This window comes from Daktulosphaira vitifoliae, unplaced genomic scaffold (genome assembly GCF_025091365.1).
Source record: "Daktulosphaira vitifoliae isolate Bord-2020 unplaced genomic scaffold, ASM2509136v1 Scaffold_4, whole genome shotgun sequence".
Classification (NCBI taxonomy): Eukaryota; Metazoa; Arthropoda; class Insecta; order Hemiptera; family Phylloxeridae; genus Daktulosphaira; species Daktulosphaira vitifoliae.
In genome coordinates, this window is record NW_026099575.1 from 10,429,887 (window position 1) to 10,439,753 (window position 9,867).

The 9,867-nt window shown below is 26.5% G+C and overlaps 1 long non-coding RNA gene and 1 pseudogene across 1 annotated transcript; both read left to right on the forward strand.

Moving 5' to 3' along the window:
- Positions 1-3,621: 3,621 nt before the first annotated feature.
- LOC126905093 (uncharacterized) lies at positions 3,622-6,521 on the forward strand. Its single transcript, XR_007703868.1, has 4 exons — positions 3,622-3,824; positions 4,179-4,232; positions 6,043-6,096; positions 6,183-6,521. It is a non-coding gene; the product is annotated as an uncharacterized LOC126905093 (long non-coding RNA).
- Positions 6,522-9,010: 2,489 nt separating this feature from the next.
- LOC126905092 (uncharacterized) lies at positions 9,011-9,867 on the forward strand (annotated as a pseudogene).

The following is a 9,867-nucleotide window of genomic DNA, read 5'->3' on the forward strand; positions in this document are numbered from 1 at the left end:
GAGACCACAAATATCGCGTTGATCGAAAATATTTTAACGAGGAATACAGATATGATTTCACGGGGTTGACATTCCCCACACCTGTGTCCTAAATTAAAATATTTGAGCAACGATATCCTAACGTGTCTGTCAATGTATACGGCTTGAAACGAGACGACGTTAAGATGAAGTGGTTGGTGTATCCTCTAAGAGTCACCGACCAAGAGCAGTAAAATCATTTTGACCTGTTATATATTAGCGACTCTGAAAAATCACTTAACGTGTACATTTCAGATTTTTTGAGGCTAGTGCGCAGCCAAAAAAAACTAATCACAAATGCCGCATATAAACTTGCAAACGTTGCTTCACCAACTTTGATGATATGCCTCAAAAGCATATTCTTAGGGGTCAACAAGCGTTGGAGCAACACAAGTTGATATGCGGCAAAAATAAACCTATTTTATCTGTTATGCCGACAGAGGGTAGTAAGGTCGAATTTGACGCGTGAGTATAGATGCAACGGTTACCGTTCGTCATCTACGCTGATTTTGAAGCCTTACTGGAGCAAACAGACGATCGTATGGGTGCCTATACTAGGACTGTGCACATTCACCATCCCATGATCTATGGGTTCATGGTGAAAATATCGGACGATGTGCCCTCCGAGCTCCTCGAACGTTATGGTATATCGCAATCACCGGTGATATACCGTGGCTCCGAGGATCGCGAAGAGGTTGCCAAGGCATTTGTGATGGCTGTAACTGAAGTGACGCGCAAAATTTCTAAATTGTTGCGCAAAACCAACGTTTCCATCCGAATGACTATCGATGATGTGCGCAGGCACGGGGAGAAAGCGGTATGCGACTTGTGTCGCACGGCATTCAAAGATTCCAACCCCAAAGTCGCAGACCACTGCCATTTATCGGGCCGATTCAGAGAGATGTTGTGCAATGCGTGTAACCTGAAAGTGAAGACGGTTAATTTTGTGCCGTGCTTCTTGCACAACCTTTCAGGTTTCGATGCGCATTTCATTGTCACTGAATTGAAGTACGACGACCAAAGGATTCTGGTCATACCGAAATCCAAAAAGAAGTATATTTCGTTCACGAAATACGTGACCAATAACTTCTTCATACGTTTTGTCGACACCTTCCGGTTCATGGCCTCCTCCCTATCCACCTTGGCCGGTAACCTAATGACGCCCGATTTCGTTAAATCCCGGGAGACGGACAAGGTGTTCCGCCCGGAAGGTTGGGTTTGGTTGGAGCCATCCAATATTTGACTGGTATTAAACGCGTCGCTCATACAGTTGGTTGCTCGAAGGTACAAACAAGCTCCATACGCACGCACTGATGCGTCTGCATTACCGTGTACTTGGATTTCGACGACGTTTTCACAGTCGATGATAAGCCTTGGTATTGGATCATGCACCATATAAACTTTAAAGAGATTCTTATTTGTAAATATAAGATCTAACATTGAATTGTACACGTTGAAAACATTATTAACTTGATAAAAGTTTAAGAAAGCAAATGTCTCAGGAATAGGATGAGTTCTATTTTCGGTAGCCATTGAATACAAAATATCTAAATTATCATTAGACCAACTAATATTAGATAAGTTAAAATCACCACAAAGAATAAAACTATGGGTGCTATAACAATAAACTAGATTTTCAACTATAGTAAGTATCGTAGGATTGAATAGGAGAGTTAGGAGGAAAATATACACCACCAACTATAAAATTTTCATTATTACAACTAAAACTAATATAAATTTTTTCAATGCTTAAATTAGAGATAGAAACAATTTGTGAATGAAAATTTTTATGCACAGCAATAAGGACACCACTACCATTAGTACAATTACTCATTAAAATACTTCTATCACATCGGTAAACATTATAATTATCCAAACATAATTTAGAATCAAATATATCAGAGTTAAGCCAGGTTTCTTAATAATTAATGAGAACATTAACTCTTAACACAATGATATCATATGTTTTTGAGGAAAAAATATTTTTCTTATCATATAAAATTTTATTTTCACAACAAAAAGTTGGATTTTAACTATGTTACATAGATATCAGTTAAATGACTTGGTATAGCGCGATTTAAAATGAGTATAGATCTATTGGTCCTGATTTCTACTGAAAATTTAAGTTGTGGCAAATGTCCATGTTGTCTCCCTTATAACGCCACTAATTACCACAGGAATCATAATCGAAAAAAATAACTTTTATTATTTATTCGTAATTTAAAATACTGTATTTATTTCAAAAGTACCGTATTAATTTCAAATTGAAATAAGTAATATTAAAAAAAAATTCATCAAACGATTTATAAGAACTAAAGAGCTTTGTATATTATGGTGGCTCTTATTTAACGAATTTCGAAATTTCTTACATGATACCTTTCTATTTTTTTCTTTAGTATAAAAAAATAATATTCTGAAAATGTAAGATCATTTGGAAAAATTTAAGTCAAGGCGAACAGCATTTTAAGATTTTGACCTCGAATTTTCGAAGAATATTCTATAAATCGATAAAAAAAACCTATATTAGAGGTTATCGAATCAAGATACAAAAATATCCTTATGTAAAGACAAATATTTTGGTATATTATTTTTAAAAAATTATTGAATTTTTTACATGTGATAACAATATATTGATAACACAAAAATAATTAAACAGATAATTTTTTATACTTTGTTAATTTAAAAGTTTCAACGCTTCATTACAACCGTTTAAAATGTTTATACTGACTTGAATATAAATGACTTGAGTTATTAAGTTGAATTTTATAGCATTGAACTAGTATTAGTTGAAATAAATCATAAAAAATGAAATAAAATAAAAAATATAGCTTGTTTTGAAAATTTGTAAAAAATTAATAATTTTAAAAATATATTATTTTTAATTAATGAATAATAACATTTTTTAATTTTTGGTTTGGGTTGGGGTTGTTCTTCAGGAGTTACCGTATAGACATACGGTTGGGTTTTAAAACATTATATTTACTTGGACGCCCTCGTAATCTTATTATTAGCATCAACTTGCAACCCTACACTATTAAGATAAAATGTAAATAATCGCAAATCATGCATTACATTTTTTTTTATTCATTTATTCATTAAAATTATATTTGAAAATTTTCTCATTGTTTGATATTAATCAATTATTCAATATTCAAAAATATCTCCATTAAAAATCGGAAAATAGCGAACATATTTTTAATCCAAAAAAATAATCTTATTTATAACGCAAATTTTCTACCATACACTATTAATAAAATTTGGAAAACATTTTAGCAATAAATAACATACTTAATTAAATTTAAAATTAATATTTATATTAATAATCTGCATTTTTTTAAAACAAATGGTATTTCTATTCTATATTTTTTTTCATTTGAAAAGAAATACATAAAAATATCATGCAATAATCTATGAATAATTTTTATAAATGTATAACTCTTTTATTATGTCAAATAAATTTGATTCATACAAGTATTATTTAAAATGATTATACTTTAATTATATATTTGTTGAAAATACATTTTTTTTCTACCATATTTTAGATATTTCAAATGCAATAAATCCTTTTATAAAAAAAAAAATTAACTTTATAATAAAAATAATTTATAACGTTAACCTGATATTATTGAAATTATATTGATAGTGTTAGACTTTCATTATTATTACAATTATAATCATTATTAAAAATGGGTTTCTATTTTTGTTCTAGAATATTCCTTTGTTTTATGTATGTAATTATCTTACCCATATTTTTAACAGGAATGCCCATCTCCGACGAAGAAACTAGTAACTATGAGTCAAATCAAGTATTTATAATTATTATTATTATTTTTTTTTTTACAATTCTTACTATTATTTAGTAGCTAAAGTACATTCCTTTATACACATATGTTTGTAAAAGAATATAAATGATTATTATATGATAAACATTGATAATAATAAAACATACAATTATAATATACTAAAATGATTTAATTATATATTTAAAAAAGTTCATATGAATCAAGTGAAAAATAGATCAGTAAAATCTTAAATACAACACTGACTCAGTATACAATTGTAAATTGTTAAATATGTTTGATATTCAATAAATTACATTTTTAAATATATGTCATATTTTAAATATAATCATATTAACAAATAAAATGAATGATTTTTAGAATGATGGACCAGCATAAGACTTAGAAATTGATACATCTGATTCTTCAGATGAGGTGAGAGTTACAGATATAAGGAAAAATTGTTCAAATTTAATTTCTTCACTGGTATTATTTAACTTACACATTATGTAAAAGTTAATTTTTTATGATTCATTAATAAAATTTTGTGATTATATGGATTTAAGGAGTAAAAAATAAGGGATAGAGTCAAATTTAAAAATATAAAATAAAGCATAAAATAACCTGTACTTTGTCGAAAAATAATTAGTAAATATTTTGAATTGTTGAAAATATTGTGTAAGGCATAAAATTATAAATGTACTAATGACAGGATTAAAGATAAAGAACTAAAATTAAAAAAAACTCTTCGATGACAATCTTTAGATAGTATTTAATTTTAAAAAATTGGTGGATTATTCCAAAAGCTATATGATCTATTTTTTCGTTATTTATATTCTGATTAAGATAAAGTATTTCGAATGAAAAATTGATATATATATTATTTCATAAAAAAAATTTTATTGATTCATACATTTTTCAAAATGTTATAGCATTATAAAGTTTTTTAAAGAATTTTTTTATAAAAATCGTATTTTTTTTTTATTAAATTTGATGTCTGTTTTCAATGTAAAGACAAAATAAAGTCCGAAATTTTTTTTTTTCATAATAAAAAACATTGCATTAGTTTTAATTTAAGATATATATAAAGTATCAGACTTTCCAGAACACTTTCAAAAGTTAAGTTGAAAAAGTTGTCATTTTGAATTCTCCCCTGTGGGCAAGTAAAGTGTCAAATTTATAAAAAAATTATACCAAATGACATAAAGACATCAAGCATCTAAAAAAAAGTAATATTGATATGTTCATTTTTGAAAAAGTTATATCAGTTTTATTTGAAAAAATTTCGAAAATTAGCGATTTTTAAATTTGTAATTTTTTTGGAGGTTTCCCCCATTTACGAAAAACAAGGGAAATTTTTTCAATTTTTGAGGGTAATATCTTCGGCTAGATACGATTTGTGATCTTTTGACGTATCATTGAAAGAAATCGGTTTGGTGAGAGCTGAAAAAAGTGGTAACAGACACAAAAAAAAAAAATTAAAAATTAAAAAAAAAACTCATCATAGTAAAAATAATACCTTCTGAGCTTCGCATCGAAGCTAAAAATATTGATAGTAAACTAATATATTATGAATATAAATACTATTAACATCGATGACTTTCATAAATATATAGTTTAAATAAAAATTGGATGTTTCCATATATTATTTTTTTCTCTGATTACGACTCTACTGTAATGTGGTATTAAACAAAAAGGTAGCGTTGTGTTTAAAATCATTTGGTTAGTAGACCATGGTTAGTAAATTAAAAATGAAATGATTTTATATTTACATATCAAAATATCTTCCTGCAAAAAATTAATTTTCACGTGAAGGTAAATAGACATTATTATTAATGCTGATAATGGTCTAAATTTTATTTACTGCATTACTTAATTGTTAATACTTTTACTTTTAAGAAACTTTTAGAAGTAAAATGTAAATTAGTGAGGAAGTTTTGAAAAATTTTTAAAACTCAGTTATTCTCCTATTTAATCGAAATTCTTTAATATCGTCTATATAAATATAATATATATCTAATAAATTTGTGTAAAAATTGTTATGTACTGACATATTTAACTTACGTACTATATAAAAGTTTATATAATTCTTATGAAAAATAGATAAGTGAAAACATAAATACAACTCTGTCTCATTATACAATTTTGTATAATTCAATAAGTTTGATATAAAATTAATTACAGTTCTGATTATCTATCAATTTTTAAAGTAGTCATATTAACAACAATCTTGAATGTTTTGTAGAATGATGGACCATTAAAAAGTTTACTACGTGAAATGTTAAATGTCTCAAATGAGGTAAGGTAAAAATGAGGTAAAATTTTTTTTTTTAATTTAATTATTCAATATACAATTTTTTTTTAAATATTATATATATTTTATAGAAAATCGCTAGTCGATAACAGCTTTGAAACCAGTATTTTTGTAGATATTAACTTTTCAAAATTATTGCTGATATTAATGCATCATATATTTGTATATGCACAATATTAGTTAATTTATGTACTACTATTGTGTTATATCGGGGTATAATCGACGTACGACATAAATTGGCGCCAAACGTGGGGCTCGAACCCATGACCTTAAGATTAAGATAAGTACTTAAAAAATTCACTATTAACACTATTAAAAAAAATATATTTAATTTTAAATTTACATACATACCTTAATTTGATTTTTATTTTTTATAAATATTTATTAATTAATTTTAATAATTCTTTTAAACCAATAAATAACTCAACATTGAATTTTTTAGGAAAAGTATCCCAAAACATTTTATTACACACAACTGCTTCTTGTTAATTTTGAGGATCATGTTAATAAAAATGGTGAAATTAGTGCTTTCAAAGTGAATGAAATTTTAAACAATTTAAATGGTATCAATATTGATAGAAACGCCGAGGACTTCAATTTAGGAGGTATTTGAGATTTAATTTTTTATCTAGTATTTGTATACATGCGGAAACAGATTTAAAAGATAACTCTCATAAATTGAAATTCAATTAATATTCGCTGTTTCCTCGTGTCTCACTATCTCAGAATCGATACCTATATATCCTTAAAAATGATTGCAGTATTTCAATAAAATGCTCTTAAAAAAAACAATCAATGCAATAAAATATAATTATCAAACTATTATATTACAAGCATTTAAAGGTATCAAAAAAAAAAAAAAAACATTACACGATATTATCAGTTTATTTATAACTTAAAATCATAATTTTATTTTTGTTTTTAATAATTTTGTTTTCATAATTGCAAAATAGCTTGATTCTAGCAATTCAATTATTTTAAAATGAATAGTTACAAGTATTTTAATACGTGGATTGGAAATGTGTAACGTTAATTCTTATTCTATGTATTATAACAAATATTGTTTTTAACACGCTTATATTAGTTTCACATGTATGTTGTAATTTTGTAACTCCACGCGGCACGTGTTATTATTTCGCGTATCCCGTCGNTTATTATGTCGCGTATCCCGTTGTCTATGACCTTGAGACTAGACCGTCGTAACGCATTCACCCCACCCCGCTCACCAGTCGGCGCCTACACTATTTTTCTGTATAATTTTTTTCATTAAAAAGAAAAAGTGATAGATGTGATAAATATTCAATGCTAGGGTTACTACCTTTTGCCAAATTAATATTATTATGTTACCAAAAAGGGATTATTATTTTTATTTTTTTTAAATGCATAAAATTAAATAAGTTAGTATTTTATAAATATAATTCTATTATATGTTGAAATAATGAAAATATTATTTAAACCACATTTTAAAAGTTTCTCTTATTTTTTAAATAAATATTTTTAGCGGAAAATTGTTTGTTAATACTGTGTTACAGTTTATTAGTTCTAATTATTTAAAAACATGCATGTTAAATTAAAAAAAGCTCATGGAAATGGTAAAAATTCACGCTAAATTTTCGTCAATGCGAGCAGTAATGTCATTTTAGAAGGCGCAAGCGGATGAAAGTTAATAGAATAAATTTCAAACATGAAGTTGAGTTAAAAATTCTGGTAGCATGGATGAAAAATGTGCATCAGTGTGAACAGTATCCATTTGTGCTACATAACAATATTATTTTATTAAAATACTGAAAACAGTAACATATTTTTTATATTATTAAAAATCAAATAATAAGAAATATAATTTTAACGTAATCTAATAATGTAAAGATCACAAAAAAAGTAATGCAAAATTTTTAGTAGATTAAAAGTTATTAGATTTAAAAAAAACATTATGGATCATCTGTATATTAGACTAAAGAGTATTTAACCATTCATATATGAAAAGCTTTCAGGTTCATCAGTTTATTAGAACTTCTTTCACAATTAGTAAGTTAGATATTTCCACATTAATAAACATTATTAATAAGTAGTTTTATACTAATAAAAATTGTATTCATATTGACGTTAACATTTTTGTAGTCATTTCTTCAATTAAAGCCTTTACTTGTCTACGAACATACTTACCATTTTTTTTTGATAATTTTTTTAATCACTTGAAATTATGTATTAATTAAAAAAAATATTCAAATATAATGAATAGAATATGTATATTGCATAATATAAGTATCAATTGAACTGTAAATCAAGTAAAAATGTCACGTATATTTTTGTCGATAACTTTACTTTGAGAAGTAAATATATTTAATGTTCAGGTTTTGATCATATGTTATTTAAGTATAATTATTATTATTAACACGCTTATATTAGTATCACATGTATGTTTGTTGTTAGTAATTCTCCACGCGCCACGTGTTATTATTTTCGCGTATCCCATCGTCTATAGCCTTGAGACTAGACTGTTGTACCGCATTACTCTACCCCACTCATCAAACACCGGTAACACTATTTCTGTACAATTTTCTTTTTGATTTTCGTACCCGTTTATGCATGCGTGTCATCAATTATATATATATATATATATATGTAATATATGGCGCCACCTATGTATTATTTATGTTTTATTATTCACGTTACCACTATGTTTTCCTTAATTATGATTAAGTGCTTATTATTAACGTGGTTAAATATCTTGTAATTAATTATTCTTTTGAGGTAAATGTCTTTGTTATATATTTATGTATGTTTGTTATCAATTCTTTTCAGAATAATAAAATCTTTATAAGCCACATTACAAATTAATTACATTATGGAGGTACCATATTAAAAGAAAATGGGTATAATGATGGAAGAGTAAAAATTATTTGTGCATATTGTCAAAAGAGGAGAAGCTGTTATTGAGGTAGCTGGTTTGTCAGAAAATTAAATATTATGGTGTATTTTGCTAAGTGAGTATCAAAATATTAAGAGTTACAAAATATTATTACCAAAATCTACGATAAAAAGTGCAATCAATGCGATAAAACCAATTAATAGTTTTCGTAAAGTGTGTTTAAAGATAGATGAAGATTTAAAAAAAGAATACTTTGATGAGGAAGATAATTTATGCTTTAAAAATCTACTGTTAGAAGAAATAAACTCTATGTTTGATGTCACTATTCAGCCAAACATTTCTGAAGAAGGAAATTTATTAATGGAAAGAATTAAAGAATTGGAGAAAAACTTAGTTTAAATGAGGAAGCTTCTTTACATATAGTTGAAAAAAAATTTCTATTAGAAAAGTTTGAAAAAAAAACAAAATGTTGCAGAATGGATAAAACAGTTTGAAGATGAATGCAAGTGACATAGAATAAATAATACCAAAAAGATTGAGGCACTTAGGTTTTTTTTAGATGGGTCATCTAAGGATTGGTATGAGTCAAATTTGAAAAAGATTGGTCTAGTTAATTGGAACGAATCGGAGCCCTTCGACCTACGCCACCTTAGAGTGGCTCTTATTTTTCAAAGTTTTTTTTTTTTGGCCGTACGCCACCTAGAATTGTTCTATAGGTTAAAAAAATACATTTTGTGAAGTTTCGTGATTGTCTAATGATTTTGTCATAATATACTCAACACTATCACAATATGATATAACAGAGGACTGCTCTGTTTGTGTCCATAATAATGGTCATTTAAAAATTATTAACACTTTTATTTATAAATTATATTCATAAGCTTAGA